This window comes from Bubalus kerabau, chromosome 4, assembly GCF_029407905.1.
Source record: "Bubalus kerabau isolate K-KA32 ecotype Philippines breed swamp buffalo chromosome 4, PCC_UOA_SB_1v2, whole genome shotgun sequence".
Lineage (NCBI taxonomy): Eukaryota > Metazoa > Chordata > Mammalia > Artiodactyla > Bovidae > Bubalus > Bubalus kerabau.
In genome coordinates, this window is record NC_073627.1 from 4,541,469 (window position 1) to 4,559,262 (window position 17,794).

Genomic DNA, 17,794 nt, shown 5'->3' on the forward strand with positions numbered 1-17,794 from the left:
TGTTTAAGTATTCCTAACCTGAGGTCAAAGATATTTTATTCTGATTTTTAAAAAAATGTTTTACATATGCACGTGTCTAATCTGTCTAGAAGTGACTCTTGTATTAGGTATAATGCCTTTTCCCAGATCAATCAAGTGACAGCCACTTATGAAACACTTTCTTTTCCCCCAACTAGTTTTTAATGTGATACAGTGAGCTTCCAATCACGTGTTAGATCTTTTTCTGACCCTACTCTCCTATAGTGGTTTGCCTGTACTCCTATGCAATATCAAAAAGCTTTCATTACTATAGTGTTAAAATACATTGATGTCTATTGTGTGCTTCCATTTTATTACTATTTTTCAAAATTATATTTGGTAATTTTGGTCCTTTGGGAGCTTCTTATTAAGAATTTTAGGACCTGCTCCCCTGGACTTCCCTGCTGACTCAGACAATAAAGAATCTGCCTGTAGTGCAGGAGATCCAGATTCGATTCCTGGGTTGGGAAGATCCCCTGGAGGAGGAGATAGCAGCCAACACCAGTATTCCTGCCTGGAGAATTCCATGGACAGAGGAGCCTTGGCGGGCTACCATCCATGGGATCACAGAGTCGGACAGGACTGAGTGACTAACACTTTCACTTTCGGGACCTGCTTATCAAGTTCCATAATAAATATGTTAGAATTTTCATTGGAATTAAAGTTAATTCATTAGCTAATTTGGAGAAAAGTCAAACTTTTATTACACTGCTATTTTCACATCCATGAATATGGTACATTTTATCGTTTGATTAGCCGCTATTTTGCTACACTTATTCCTAGATACATTATGCATCTATTTTTCTCACTGTTTATTGCAGGTGTATAAAATACTAATGATTTATTTTTGTTGAGCATTCATCTGGCAACCTTCCTGAATTTTTATAAATTCCAATAGTTTATTGAATTTCTGGATTTTTTTTCTAGTGGACAATTATATTTAACGAGCTATCATAAGTCAGAAAAAAAAGACAAATATCCCGTATTATCATTTATGTGTGGAATTTTAAAAATGATACAAATGAACTTACTTACAAAACAGAAACAGACTCAGAGGCATAGAAAACAAACGTAAGGTCAGCAAAGGGGAGAGGAGGAGGGGTAAATTTGGAGCTTGGAATTAACAGATATGCATCACTGTATATAAGACAGATCACCAACAAGGACCCACTGCACATCACGGGGAACCATATTCAACGTCCTGTAATCACCTATCATGGAAAAGCATCTGAAAAAGAACACATATATACACACACTTATCTGAACCACTTTTCTGTACCCCTAAAACTAACACAACACTGTAAACCAACTGTCCTTGAATAAAATGTAAAAAAGCAAAACAAGGTTGAATTTCTTCCCCTCACAATTCAGAATCCCAACCCTGCATATGAACTTCAAGTAATTTTACGGAAGGAGCTTGATTTTTGCTATTGTCTTACGTAATCTCAAAACCTGTGCTTTGATGTAAAATGAGTTCTGATAAAAATGCTGAGCTATTATTGACAGAGAAATACAGCCGTGATTATTCCTGAGTTGGGAAGAATGCTTAGATGCTTCTCTTGTGTTATCTCACTGAGAATTAAATTCATGTCCTGATAAACCATTCTTGTACCTATTAGTCACAAAAAATACATGCCCACCTAAAAAGTTATCATATGGTTAACTAGGGAAAAACTTTAGCACCAGCAATTTAATAGAGAGATAAGTAAAAAATAAACAGATTCAATCTTGTCTAGCCCTACTGTTTAATTCTGAAAAAAAGGAAAGAAAAATAATGGAAACACCTACATCTACTCTTGGTGAATTTACCCTCACCCCCAACACACACATACACTTAATTGGTTCCATGATTTATATGGTGTGCTTTATGCTCCTTTTCTACCCACTCACAATATTACAAATATTAATCATTTTCCATGGTCAATTATAGGGATTATAGCCTTGTGCTGTGTATGTTCATAAGAAATATGACATCAAATGGAAACATGGTCTGCTTTTTGTTTCCCCCACCCCCACCCCCAGCTGTTCATAGATCATATTTTGATCTCTAAGAGAAAGGAACATGGATATCTCAGTAAAGAGTTAGGCTAGAAAAGCAAAGAGTAGACAAAATTAAATGAAAAGAGAAAACTCCTCTTGGAAAAAGCAAATCACATAAAAACTCCCAGAGAATGAATATTTTTCATGCATGGACCCCAGGTTCAAGATATCAGAGGGCAATGTCCATATTCAAGCTACTGAAACCAAGAAAGCAACAGCTGAGAACCTACTGACGTCAAAGACATTGGAATTACTGAGTTTCTCTAAGTCTCAGCACTTGAACCAGCCTTACTTTAAATGTGATCCGAGATGGCGTCTCTGCTCTCCAGATGAACTCTGGTAGGAGGACGAACCGAATGCAAATGAAGAGGCAAAGCAAGCGCGTGCTCGTTCAAGGAGCTCATGTTCTTTTGTACGTAGTCAGTGAAAAAATTCCTACACTTTTCCTCAGCGTCTCAGCCAGATGTGTACATTACATATTTTTGTTCAGCAGAATCAGAAATTCAGAAACCATGTCGGATTTGAGTAAATAGGACCAACTTCTCAACATACCAGCAGTTCAGGGAATCATATATGGAACACTGTGTATCATCAGGATAAACAAGGTTAATCTGCAGTAAGGAACAATCCCAGCACTCGGTGGGTAATAAACACAATGAAACCGTACCTTTTGTTCATCCTATATAGTGTGTAGAGAAAAGATTAGCAGGGGAATTTGTGCATCAAAGTTAAAGAGAGATGTAGGCTAGAGGCCACTCCATCTTAACAAGTACTTGTGGGACCACCCAGCAGGAGAAGGGGGTACACCACACCCCGGGTCTCAGAGTTTCTGCCTGTAAGTGACACACACCACGTGTGTTCCTATTTCCGGGCTTAAACTCAGAAGGAGTGAGGACCTGCGATCTTACCATGTGCCAAGAAAAAAAGAGCTGGAATAAATGATAGCAGCCTTAATGGCCTCATTCCACTTCATAAAACTTGTCCAAGTCATATTCTTCACCATCGTGTGCTTAGTCACTCAGTCCTGTCGGACTCTTTGCAACCTCGTGTGTGTGTGTGTGTGTGTGTGTGCAATTTTTTAAGTCCCTCCTCCACTCTCCAGCATCCCCTGCGGCGACCTGCCACCTGGCCTGTTATTTCTTTACTAAAGGCTCAGAGAACCATGTGATTTGGCTCCTTCCAGAAAAATGAATTTGCTGCAAAAACATTTTTTTTTTTTTTGCCTTTTACTCTGTCATGGCTAAGAGAGACTGTCCGAGTAGTGGAGGGAGCTATTATATTTCTCTGGCATTTGTCAGTGACTGAGAAACCTGACAGCTTCCCTGGTGGCTCAGTTGGTAAAGAATCTGCCTGCAGTGCAGGAGACCCCAGTTCAATTCCTGGGTTGGGAAGATCCGCTGGAGAAGGGATAGGCTACCCACTCCAGTATTCTTGGGCTTCCCTTGTGGCTCAGCTGGTAAAGAATCCGCCTGCAGTGTGGGACACCTGGGTTCGACCCCTGGGTTGGGAAGATCCCCTGGAGAAGGGAAAGCTGCCCGCTCCGGTGTTCTGACCTGGAGAATTCCATGGACTGTACACCTGAAGCTTCAGTGCCACAAGATTTTCAAGCCAAGAACCCTTGCCTGACGCTTCTGACAGCTGAAGTCGGTGTGTACAGCAACAATCACATCTACATTGGGAGAATTAGCTAAGTGCTTCAGAGCAGCCCTTCAGTACCAAGGAGTCAGAAATCAGCATGTCCAAGTTACAGAACTAGAAACAGGGGGCAACAGAAAACACAAGCTGCAAGGAGCCAGTCACCAGACCCCCCGGTGTCCAGGGCCGTTCTGTCTCTCTGTTTACCAGGGAGAGGCCGTTAGGTTACAACAACCCATGAGTTTCCATAAATTACAGAGGTGCCCGTCACCATCTGCCGTGGCAGTGGATAAAGTAACACGGCAGTGCGAGGAAACTTAAATCAACCTGTTTCCTTTAAAATTCCAAATAAAATCGGGGATATATTAGTGAATATCTCTTTGGCTATTCTTTTAAAGTTGAAAGGAAGTAAAAGTCACTCAGTCGTGTCCCACTCTTCGACCATGGAATTCTCCAGGCCAGAATACTGGAGTGGGCAGCTTTCCCTTCTCCAGGGGATTTTTCCAACCCAGGGATAGAACCCAGGTCTCCCACATTGCAGGCGGATTCTTTACCAGCTGAGCCACCAAGGGAAGCCCAAGAATACTGGAGTGGATAGCCTATCCCTTCTCCAGCGGATCTTCCTGACCCAGGAATCAAACCAGGGTCTCCTGCACTGCAGGCAGATTCTTTACCAACTGAGCTATCAGGGAAGCCCTTTTAAAGTTGAGGAGGTGCTATTTATTTTGGAAGGAAGAAAAATACCGTTACTAACGAATAGAGATGTTTCCTTGTACTTCTTTCTATGTTATTCTATCCCAAGGCAAATAGGTAATATTTCCATGATCACCATCATTCTTATGCATACTTTTAATACTGTTCAAAATGTTCCAGCAGCGGAGAAAGCACTGGGCTATCAAGCTGGCTCGCGCGGACCACTGCCCCGAGGAGCCTATCACCTAAGCCACGTCTGATATCACTTCCCAGTTGTGAAGAGAAGTCCGAAGGGTAGAGTCCTGTGCCTAAGCAGTGATGGACTTTCTCAAGATCATTGGCCTCATCTGCCTGCTTCGAGATATGACCATCCCTGGGCACTGCCTTTTCACATAACTTTCAGAATGTTCTAATTATTAAGGACATGCCAGCTTACATTCAGATCATAAATCCTCATTTTCTGCAACTTTTTAAAAATCCTCCCCTCTATGGAGAAGTGGAAGTGAGGAGAAAAGACTGTGTGTGTCTGTGTGTGTGTGTGTGCGTGCGTGCATGCATGAGCACATGTGTGCAGCCGTGTCCAACTCTTTTATGACCCATGGACTGTAGCCCACCAGGCTCCTCTGTCCATGGATTTCTCAGGCAAGAATACGGGAGTGGGTTGCCATCTCCTTTCCTAAGGGATCTTCCCAGCCCAGGGGTAGAAAGTGTGTCTCCTGTGTCTCCTGCATTGGCAGGTGGATTCCTTGCCACTGAGCCCCCTGGAAAGCCCCCACTGTGCCTGTGGCCTGTCCATAACAGAATTCCCATCTCTGGAGCTGTCCCTCATTAAAAGAAAGAAAAAAAGACAGAGAAGAGCAAAAAGCATGTCTTTATAACAGCTTTCTGTCCGTGTTCTTGCCTGTTCGCACCTGGTCTGAGAAGCCCTCTGACAAATTATTTCACTGGTCTTGGCTTTCCGACAGCAGAAGTTCAAAGTCTCTGCACCTCTGGATTAATGTCTCTGCATAAGTAAATACGGCACTGATACACTTTAGGGCTACGTGAAGAACCTTTGGGTTAAGCAGCAAAGCTGACTTTTTTTTTTTTTTACAGAAGCTGACTTGGAATATTACAATAGGGGGCAAAAAAACAGCCAAGAATTTTGCGATATTTATGCTTAGAGGCTGAGCCAGCAGGACAACATTTATGAGGCTTTTCCAAGCGAAGTCCACCGATCATTGGTAGATGGCTGGGCTCTGCTGAACATTCTGTATTTCTCATCGTTTATGGGATCCCTGTTGGCCCCAGAGTGCTGTCTGAGAGTTGGAAATGTGAGACATAAATCTTTGCTGGTCCTTTTAAATGAGACGTCAGTTGTCTCAAGGGAGAGTGGCCCTGGGTCAGTTCCTCGTAGGAACCTGAGGAATAATGGAATAGAGAATATAGGTCACGGTTACCCTCAGAGGACGGATAACCTTCCTCTAAGCCTGATGCTTCTTTACAGAGGTACAAATATTTCTTTCCTAATTGCCAAGTCCAACTTAAGCTTTATTCTTGAAGGAACCAGGTGTCTGTGAAATGGAAGCCTGCAGCTTCGAGGTTCTTCTTTCCCCTCCTTCTCTCTGTCCATCGCCCTGTGTTTCTGCAGCTTATGCATGTAAAATTCACATTATATCATCTTACATGGGTTATTTCCTAGCTTTTTAATGTATTATTTTTCCCACAAAAGAGTATTTTCCTGAATATCGGACTCATCTTTATAATCTACTCACCTATTAGTTTTCACAATTTCTGCCAACAGTAAGTGCATCATAAATAATCATTGACCATATGTGTGAATAATTCTGGCTTCTTAAAACAGTTCATTGACAATCCTTAAAAACATAACCAGGACATGTTGAACTTCCATTGTCCCCTGGAGAGAATGCTAAGTCTTTCGCGCCCTCCCCTTAACTCTTTGTGTGTCCCTGCCCACGTGATGGACTGAGTGTTTTTGTCCTATTAAAATCCATGCTGAAATCTTAAACCTCCAGTGTGATGGTATCGGGAGCTAGGGCCTCTGGGAGGTGATCAGGTCCTGAGGATGGAGCCCTCATGAGAAAGACTAGGGTCGCAGAGAGCCCCCTTGCTCTTTCTTCTACACAAGGACCCAGTGAGGACACAGGCATCATTGGACCAGGAAGAAGGTCCTCCCCAACACCTCGATCCTGGGACTCTCAGCCTTCACAACTTTTAGAAACAAACTTCTGCTGTTTAAGGCACTTCAACTATAGCACTTTGTCATATAGACTAAGACATCCCAGAATCCCACAATGGACCTTGTGTCCATGGCAACCTGAACATCTTCCTACTGCCCAAAGAAGAATGAGGATGGCCCTCTGTAACTCTGGAAGCCCTTTCTGGCTTTTCCTCTTGTGAACTTGAATTTACCCTTCAAGTCACAGGGCACATGTTACTTCCTTTATATATCCTTATTTGATTCTCCAGGGGAACCTTCATAAGTACTCAAGTGACACTTTGTAACTGTCTTTACCACATCAAAAATCGCAGTCTAAGTGTTACACTGTGGTTATTTGTTTCCCAGGCACGCCACCTCTCTCTCTCTTTCTCTCTCACACACACAAATAGCATGCACATTTCCCTAGCATAGATATTAAGCACCAAACATAATGCCTGAAAAACAATTTACTAAATATATTTATGCAGCATATATTTGTGGAATGAAAGACTAAAATAATAATGGATGGATGGATGGATGGGACAGGTAAGAATTTAGAGATTTAACAAAAGATCAGCCTGAGTTTGAATCCTGTTTGAACCATTTCTAGCTTCTGATCTTGGGCAAGTTCCTTGTCTTTCTCAACCTTCAGTTTTCCACCTCTAAAATGGAGTTACAGAAATACTTTCATAATAGAGTTTTGATAAAAGTTGCACAAGTTAATTCATGGAAACAGTTGGCTGGGAGGGATTGGGGGCAAGAGGAGAAGGGGACGACAGAGGATGAGATGGCTGGATGGCATCACTGACTCGATGGACATGAGTCTGAGTGAACTCCGGGAGTTGGTGGTGGACAGGGAGGCCTGGCGTGCTGCGATTCATGGGGTCACAGAGAGTCGGACATGACTGAGCGACTGATCTGATCTCTGAACGGTTGGCAGTATCTGGACGATGAGGAAGAAACGTAAAAAAAGGATGAAAAAGGAGGTAAAGAGCAGGAGGAGAAGGCAGACGAAAAGGTGGGAGAAGAGAGAAATGAGAAAAGCAGCGAAAGGAGATGAAGGAGAAGCAGCAGCGATGAACCTGATCTTCAGCAAAGAGGGTGGGGAGGTGAGAGCAAGGCAGACGGGACCTGCCGGAGCAAACAACAGCTCTTCCCAGGACCCCTCCCTGAGCTGGATGGGGATGAAAAAGAAAGAGTCACGGCAAAATAAAATTGCCACATCATCCCTGTGAATATCTCTTCAACTTACACAGATGTTCAAAAGACTGGATGAGTACTTAAAAGAAAAATCAGTTACAATGTTAAACAATAAATGTATGAGGGGTTTTGGTCTCTTTTCAAATATTTTAACAATAAATGAAAACGTCACTGAAAGATAAGACTCTCATGGTGTATTTCGTTGGGCAGGACATCACAGTGAGGGCAGAGCAGCAAAGGGATATTCCTAAGACAAACACATCCTAAGTGTGGGAGGAGCCTGAGGAAGCTTGCTACAGGAGGATTTTTTATCACCACAGTATGTTGTCCCCTCACCATTATGACATGAGTTAAAGAGGAAAAAAGGAGTGGGGCTTTCCAAAGAGTCTAATTTCATTAACAAAACAATTCCTGAATCAATTGTCAGACCTACATCAAAGCCATTGAAAATAAATGAGGTCCCACGCATCAATTTCAAGTTGGATTCTAAAGGGGATTTTGGTGGTGGAGAGTCTGGTTCAGTGTTCATAGCCCAAGGGAAAATGGAGACAGAAGAGAGGATTCTCCTTTAAACTTACGAACAAACATTATCCCCAAATAAGTGAGACTTACTGCAATGAGCTTCCCCTATGGCTCAGTGGGGAAAGAAACAATCCATCTGCAAAGCAGGAGACATCTATTCAGTCCCTGGGTTTGGAAGCTCCCCTGGAAGAGGAAATGGCAACCCACTCCGGTATTCTTGCCTGGAGAATCCCACGGACAGAGGAGCCTGGTGGGCTACAGTCCACGGGGTCACAAAAGTGTCAGACATGACTGAGCGTCTGAGCATGCACAGTGTGATGCGGGCTGGTGTCTCCAGCAGCACCCAGAGGCACCTCCCTAGATATCAGGCCACCTTTTGCTACTAATCAAGTAAATCCAGGAAAAAAGGAGTCTGCATAAATCCTTCATAAACTGCCCCTCCATACTTACCTATTTGTCATTACAATATACAGCATTCTTACTGTTGAGAAGGTTCTGAACAGCATTTATCTACAAACAAGACACACACACGCACACATATGAAATAAATGAAAATTTCTCCCATCTTGTCTCTAGTCCGCTAAATCTGTGATAAACAAATATTACTCATGCCAAGGATTCTGCAACATGTATATCAAGTCACATTGTCACAGGGGCTCAGGAATGGAAACATGATGGAAAGAAAACTGGTTTTTAAGAATTTTAATGACCTCTAAGTTACTTGCTTATTTCAAGAAAAGTTCCACATGTGAAAAAGGAAGTTCTTTAGCTGAAATTATGTTTCCAAAGTGTTCTTCTGCACAAAATGTAAAAAAGTGTGGATTTAATTTTAAAAGCTGCTATATACATGTATGGGCACATAACCTTGGCATATACAACAACCCAATAGCAACACATATATGTATATACTGTATATATACACATACATGTATATATATTCCTTGGGAGTCAGGACAAGATCCAGTATCATTTTTTGCCCCAGGATGCTCAAACAAGTGATTTGTACAGAGTAGAACTTCAATAACTTTCTTTTCTTTTTAATGTACCCAAGCTGTAACCAGAGTGGGTACATGTGCCCACATACATGCAGTTATTGATGTCATTATAAAAGTGATTAATAGGTCCTTAGAGGTCTTTCAGTTTCCAACGTGCTTGCCAAAATGAGTGGGCTCTGGGAACGCTGGGGAACTGAGGGTCGGAAAAGGTCCAGTTTCCATCTCCCGTCGCGGCCCCCAAAGCTGTGATTATTTACAGAAGGCCAGGATGTGCTTGGCACCGCACAGCTTACGGGGCAAAAGCTCTGACTCTGCCCAGTGGGGTTTGAGGAACCAGGCTCACAGGACATAAAAGACAAGTAAGAACTGGCAAGAGTGAGGAGCAATCTAAGCTTGCGGCTTAAAATATCATTAAAATAATCATTAAAACCAGGCGCCTAACACACCCCATGATCTAGGCCAAAAAAACAGGAAAATGTGAGATTTTTCACCCTGCAACCACAGGCTCCTTTTGTAATTGGTAGGCATCAGGAAAGGGAATGATGAACTGCTTCCTACGTGTTCTAGGAGAGAGTTTTGAATTTGTGCGGGTAATGCTGCTATTATGGATCATACGCCCACAGTTTCATGCTTATGCTGGGATGTTTACAAGAGTGATATGCAGCAGCGATGGTCTCAACAGGAAAAACTACCAGGATATATAATTTGCAAAAAAAAAAAAAAAAGAACATCTTCTCGAAAAACGTTGAAGTGCAGGCTGATACCCGCAGTGTGCCATGTAAGGGCCACAGGTGACTTGATTTCCAAAGAAAGGCACATCTTCCAAATGCTAATTCCCCAAATATGGGAAGTTTCCTGTGAAATGACATCAGGCAGAATAATATCTCACAAAGACGTCCCCGGCTTATTCCCAAGAAACTGTGCAAATACTACCTTACTTGGCAAAAAGAGTCTTTGTGGACATGACTGAGGGTCTTGATCTTGGGAGACTATCCTCAATTACAATGGCCCTGATGATAGAAAGTCCAGTCAGAACAGAAGATGCGGTGATCACAGAAGCAGAAACTGAGATGATGGGAGAATGAAACCACAAGGCAAGGAATGCAGGGAGCCTCTAGAAGCTGGAGAAGAGGGGAAGTGAATTCTCCCTAGAACCTTCAGCAAAAATGCAGTCCTTCAGGAATCCTGATTTTAGGACTTCTGACTTCCAGATAACCAAGAAAATACATTAAGGCATTTAGGTTGTGGTAATTTTTCACATTTCTTTGAAAGATACAATTAAGAAGATGAAATAGCAAACAGCCTGGGGGAAATATTTGCAAAATACATATCTGATATAGGAATTGTATGTAGAATATGAAAAACCCATGAAACTGGACAATAGATCAAATTATTCTATAAAACAGGCAAACACTACCAGATGCTTCACAAAAGAAGGTATTCAAATACTCAACACATAAAAACAGGCTCAGCATCTTTATTAATCAAGGCAATGAATGCTAAAACTTCAAATAGATAGCACTACATACTGGAAACCAGTCAATCCTAAAGGAAATCAACCACAAATGTTCATTAGAAAGACTGATGCTGAAGCTAGAGCTCCAGTAATTTGGACACCTCATGTGAAGAGCCAGCTCCTTGGAAAAGACCCTGATGCTGGAAAAGATTGAGGGCAGGAGGAGAAGGCGGCAGCAGAGGAGGAGATGGTTGGATGGCATCACTGACTCGATGGACATGGGTTTGAGCAAACTCCAGGAGATAGTGAAGGATGGGGGAGTCTGGCATGCTGCAGTCCATGGGGTCACAAGGAGCTGGACATGACTTAGTGACTGAACAACAAAAACATACAGAATGGCTAAAATTAAACAGAATCTCAACATCAAGAGTTGGCAAGCATCAGAATGACTTCTAGTCCACATACTGCTGATGGGAGTGCAAAGTGGTACAATTACTTGGAAAATAGCTTGTTGTTTACTTATAGGCTAAACATATATTTCCCATCTATGACTAGGAATTCAGCCTAAACAAGCATATCTACAAAAGGACTCATACATACTCTTTGTGACCCCATGGACTGCAGCATGCCAAGCTTGCTTCCCTGTCCAACACCAACTCCCAGAGCTTACTCAAACTCATATCCATTGAGTTGGTGATGCCCTCCAATCATCTCATTCTCTGTTGTTCCCTTCTCCTCCTGCCTTCAATCTTTCCCAGCATCAGGGTCTTTTCAAATGAGTCAGTTCTTCCCATCAGGTGGCCAAAGTACTGGAGTTTCAGCATCAGACCTTCCAATGAATATTCAGGACTGATATCTTTAGGATGGACTGGTTGGATCTCCTTGCAATCCAAGGGAATCTCAAGAGTCTTCTCCAACACCACAGTTCAAAAGCATCAATTTTTTGGCATTCAACTTTCTTTATAGTCCAACTCTCACATCCATACATGACTACTGGAAAAACCATAGCTTTGACTAGATGAACCTTTTTTGGCAAAGTGATGTCTCTGCTTTTTAAAATGCTGTCTAGGTTGGTCATAGCTTTTCTTTCAAGGAGGAAGCATCTTTTAATTTCATGGCTGCACTCACCATCTGCAGTGACTTTGGAGCCCAAAAAATAAAGTCTCTCTCTGTTTCCGTTATTTCCTCATCTATTTCCCATGAAGTAATGGGACCAGATGCCATGATCTAAGTTTTCTGAATGTTGAGTTTTAAGCCAACTTTTTCACCCTCCTCTTTCACTTTCATCAAGAGGCTCTTTAGTTCTTCTTCACTTTCTGCCATAAGGGTGGTGTCATCTGCATATCTGAGGTTTTTGATATCTCTTCTGGCAATCTTGATTCCAGCTTGTGCTTCATCAAGCCCAGCATTTCTCATGATATACCTTGACATTCTCCTTTCCCAATTTGGAACCAGCCTTTTGTTCCATGTCCAGTTCTAACTGTTGATTCCTGGCCTGCATACAGATTTCTCAGGAGGCAGGTCAAGTGGTCTAGTATTCCCATCTCTTTAAGAATTTTCCACAGTTTGTTGTGATCCATACAGTCAAAGGCTTTGGAGTAGTCGGTAAGCAGAAGTAGATGTTTTTCTGGAACTGTCTTGCTTTTTCGATAATTCAGCAGATGTTGGCAATTTGATCTCTTGTTCCTCTGCCTTTTCTAAAGCCAGCTTGAACATCTGGAAGCTCACGGTTCACATACTGTTGAAGCCTGACTTGGAGAATTTTGAGTGTACTTTGCTAGCATGTGAGATGAGTGCAATTGTGCAGTAGTTTGAGCATTCTTTGGCATTGCCTTTCTTTGGGATTGGAATAAAAACTGACCTTTTCCAGTCCTGTGGCTACTGCTGAGTTTTCCAAATTTGCTGTCATATTCAGTGCGGCACTTTCACAGCATCATCTGTTAGGATTTGGCATGACTCAACTGGAATTCTATCACCTCCACTAGCTTTGTTCATGCACTTGACTTTGCATTCCAGGATGTCTGGCTCTAGCTGAGTGATCACACCATCGTGGTTATCTGGGTCATGAAGATCTTTTTTGTACAGTTCTTCTGTGTATTCTTGCCACCTCTTCTTAATATCTTCTGCTTCTGTTAGTTCCATACCATTTCTGTCCTTTATTGTGCCCATCTTCGCATGAAATATTCCCTTGGTATCTCTAAGTTTCTTGAAGAGATCTCTAGTCTTTCCCATTCTATTGTTTCCCTCTATTTCTTTGCGTAGATCACTGAGGAAGGCTTTCTTGTGTCTCCTTGCTAGAGAAATATTAATCAGAATTTAAGAGGAACAGACAGCGTGGGTGAATCTTGAAAATACAATCTGAGTAGTAAACACTTAACACAAAATAGTACATGCTCTGAGACTTCAATTACATGGAACTCCAGGAAAGGCAAATCTAATCCATGTCTGTCTGTGGCCAGAGAAGAGAGGAACTGGCTGTAAAGGGACATAACCTTTGAGGGCTACAGGATGGTTCTATATTTTGGTTGTGGAAGTGATTAGAAAGAACAATTTCTCAAAGCTTACCAAAGAGTACACTCAAACCTGGCTTCATCTGTGAAGCTTACACATCAATAAGATGATGCTTTCTCTTCCCAGAACCGAACTACAGAAACATCTACCAACTACACATGTTCATACTGAACCTTCGTTTTTATATCAGATTGTGCTGATATTGTGTTTCTTTTATTGGATGAGTTCCTTTCCTTGTGGTGTTTAAATAACTCCAACAAATAGAATCATGAATGCAGAGCACGTCATGAATACTAGCAGTCGGTCCAGCCATTACCGAGCTGTCAGATTTTATATGATTCTGCTCTCTTTAGGGCCTCTAGTGCAGGCATTCAGCTCCACAGAACAAGGACTGAATACCGGTGACAAAAGGTAGGTATTTAAGGAATGACAGAAACAGGAAGAAACAAATGTCTAGGGAGAGTCATTAACCGTCCTCCCTGTGATGAGTGATTTCCAGAGACCAATATGTGGCTACATCAAAGTGTCCCTGTATGCTTTTGAAGAAGGTTATTTCTGTCTGCTCAGAGATGTTATGAAATGTTACACTCGGTGATAACAGTTACTCCTCCTCCACTCCCTCGTGGGGATAGAATTACAACACAAGGGGTAACAATTAAATGTTATTAGAGCCTGTGGCTTCCATGGTTAGCATCCATAACTTAGCATGTTAAAAAGGACTGAAAGTGGGTGGCATTGCTGAAAAATTCACTCTGAAACGACAACCAAAGCCTTGAAAAAAATAAATGGCCATCCCATCAGGAGGCTTAAAGTCAAGCCCAGTTAGAACATTGCACCGTCTTAGAACTATTTTGACTTTCCTGGGCTTTACTGATTTTTTAGAAAAAATTCCCTGAATCATCTCACTTCAGATCAAACAGAGTTGGAGCTGAAACAGCAGGCAAAGAGCAGTTCAGTAAAATTAATCTTTCCTCTAGCTGTATACATTTTTTATTATTTGTATGAAGGAAAGTCATGTGGATATGCCGAAACTGATGGAATATAAAAAAGTCACTCCTATCTCAGCTTGAAATGCTATTTTGTGTGTAAAGCTCATTTACTGTTCTCATTCTGGTGTCATTTCATAAAATGATGTCATGAGTAGCAAAAGAAAACATCAGGCAAACAGAGAAAGCCATCTGAAATTAAAAGTTTTCCAGGAAAATGTCAAAGAGGACAGTAAGGACAAGGATAATGGAAAGATAACTATCTGAGGGTCTCCGGGGAGAGAAACTTCTAAGAAGCATCAAAACATGTTATCATGATGTCTGCTGGTAACTTGAGCCAACTTCAAAGATTTCCTTGGTGGATTACACCAAAAGGACCCATTATCAGAAAGGAGTAGTTAATTAAAGTGAATTATCAGAATGTACAACTTGTCTTCAATGGAGCACAGCTGCTGAGTTACACTGTAAAAATGAAATTGGACCACGCATCTTCTTATGTACCTAACAATTTTTCTTTGAACTGGATATCTGAGTTTTAAAACTGGAACAGAAGGACACCAGGAAACATTGTTTAGCAGATGTCATATTGATATGAGCTTTTCTTGATGAATTGTAATCATTCTACAAAATATCTTTTCTGGATATTTAAAACATTTTAACTCTTGCTATCTTGGAGCGTTACTTCCATCATAAAACAGCCCTTGTCCCAGATGTGTGTTTTAACTGTACCAACAGTGCCTGCAATCCGTGGAGCCGCACTATTTAACACCACTGCTTCACAAGGAGGAATGGAGACTGAAGGTCACTCTATAATAAAAGCATTTTCTTAGTCATTCCTGAAAGGAACTTGAAAGGAACAGGTGCATAGTCAGGGAGGAAGACTGAGCTGATAGCATAAAAGACCTTTTCTTTTGTTCTTATTTTTTTCTTTTCTTCCTCAGTAGGTTATAAAATATATATATATATATATATATATATAATGACAAAGCAGGCTTACACAAATACAAACAGCAAGTGTGAAGAAACGATGGCACGGACTGCTGATAAGAGAGGAGTGCTGCACAGCTTTCTTTTCCTGCATCTTTGCTGTGCACGCATCTGGGAACTTGACAAGCTGTCACAAGGCTGAGGAAATAAACAGATGTGGACTGCTGATAAGAATCTGGTGAACATTCAGAGCCTAGCGCTGATTTGCCCGATGGCTTGCTCGTTATCGGAACACCATTATAAACTCTCACCTGGGGAAGCGCTCCAGCCTGCCCGAGCAACTTGCATCTGGCATCAATCGTGGCCATAAAACCAGCCCATGAGTCATCTAACAGCCCAGGTGTCTACGATTCCCCACTTCCACAGCACCTGACGGCATGTGGCCACTTTCAGATCACAATCTCCCTGTCTCTATTTAAGGACGGTGAAGAGAGCTCTAAGAGGTGTAGTCCAGTCCCGGACATGCTTAGGGCTGAATGAAACACTCTCACTCATTTCCCGAAAAGTCAGCAAACGCTGTGAGTGATCAAAGTGGAATGACATGCTCAAGGAGGGTAAGAGCAACTGGACGAACACCAGCAGTGTGGCTTGCATAACCGGCAGATGCCTGCTCTTGAAAAAGATTGTCCTGACTTGTAAATCTGTTCCTTGTTCGATGGCGAGAAGAGTGTGTCGGTGGTACCCACACTTGGAGGTCTCAGTTGTCTAGAGAGCTTCTACACAACTCAAGATAAGGCAGCAGTTAAGACCAAGCTCGTTTCTGGCTGAGTCTGGTTTTTCCAGGCTTTTGAGACATAGAAATGGTGCAAAAAAGTTAAACTTTTGTTTTGTTTTGTTTCTGAAGTTACAGAAGAACTAATGCACAACACTGTGTATGGAAGCCCACTGTATATACAGGAGTAAAGAATTCTCCTGTCAGTGAAGGGAACATGGGTTCAATCCTTGGTCCAGGAAGATCCCACATGCTGCAAGACGACGAAGCCTGAAAGCCCGTGCAGCACAGCTGCTGGGCCTGTGCTCTGCGGCAGGAGAAGCCACAGCAGTGAGAAGCTGCACGCAAAAGAGCAGCCCCGCCCGGCGCAACTAGAGAGAAGCCTGCACAGCCACACGTGTCCAGCCCAGCCAAGAATAAAAGAAATAAAAATCACCTTCTAAAAATGGTTAATTTTACATCACATGAACTGTACCTCAATAAAGTTTAATTTTAAAATTCTAGGGGAAAAAGTAGCTGAGGAATTAAGCCCAAAACATCTAGAAATCAATTTTGGATTAATTCATTCTACAAACATTTTTGCACACTCAGTAAAGATTGAAGGCAAAAGGAGAAGAGGCAACAGAGAATGAGACAATTAGATAGCTAATCACTGACTCAGTGGACATGAATTCGAATAAACTCTGGGAGACAGTGGAAGACAGAGGAGCCTGGCGTGCTGCAGTCCACAGGGTCGCAAAGAGGTGGACGTGACTTAGCTACTGAACAGCAATGAATTTCTTAGCACACCCCCACGACTGCACAATGTATTTTAACATTAATAATACAAGCAACTCTGAAGCAAATTAGTTTTTAAAAGGTTATAAATTTGGACCATGGAACAATAGATTCAACTGATGAGTTCAGAGTGAATTCTTTCCGTTGCCTTCAAGTCTTCCTACCCCAAAATCTTACCTAGTAAAAACTGGCCGATCTCTAGTTACCTGAGCAATTCCCTTACCTCGTAAGTTAGGCTCCGTATGACATGAATAGCCCTCAATCAAGTCAATGAAAGTGTTTTAGAAGGATAAGGGTAAACTAAATATATCTTGGGCTGTAGTTAATTTCTCTTTCTCTTCACTTATTTTGAAAATCAACACTTTTGAAGTATAATTTACATTTAATAAAATGTCCCGTGGTAAGTGCATAGCTGGTGAGTTGTAATGCACATGTACTTGTATATAACCACCACTCTGATCAAGAGATCAAATATCCCTGTCACCCTAGAATTGCATCTGTGCCCTTGGTAAGCAACCCTGTCCTGTCCCTGGCCCCAAACAACTACTTATCATCTCCTCTCTGACACTTATTTCAGTATAATCTGGTCTACAACAAAGTGTTCGCAGACTATGACTCATGGGACAAATCTAGCCCACTCTTTGTAAGGCCCACCCACAAGCTACAAAGGTTTTGTTTTTTGCCCTGGTTAAATGGTTGGAACAGGCAAAAACAAAAATAACATTTCCTTATAAATGAAATGTTTTTGAATTAAAATTTTAGTGTCCAAAAATAAAGTTTTATTGTAACTCTGGCATGCTCATTGTTTACCTACTGCCCACGGCTGCTTCTGTGCTAAATGGTAGAACTAAGTACCTGTAACTGAGACTAAAACGTTCACTATTTGGTCCTTTATGGAAAACGCAATCATAAGAATGCAGTCTGCTGAATCTGGCTTCTTTGGCTCAGGATAACTTTGGAAATCCACCCATGTCACTGCATGAAACAATGACCCAGCCTTTTCACTGCTGGATAATATTCCCTTGTTTGAATATCCACAGCTTGTCTACTCATTCACATGTT

At 41.8% G+C, this 17,794-nt stretch overlaps 1 long non-coding RNA gene across 1 annotated transcript; it reads left to right on the plus strand.

The window, feature by feature from the left end:
• Positions 1-15,244: 15,244 nt before the first annotated feature.
• Positions 15,245-16,974, plus strand: LOC129651096 (uncharacterized). Its single transcript, XR_008713998.1, has 2 exons — positions 15,245-15,797; positions 16,088-16,974. It is a non-coding gene; the product is annotated as an uncharacterized LOC129651096 (long non-coding RNA).
• The last annotated feature ends 820 nt before the right edge of the window (positions 16,975-17,794 follow it).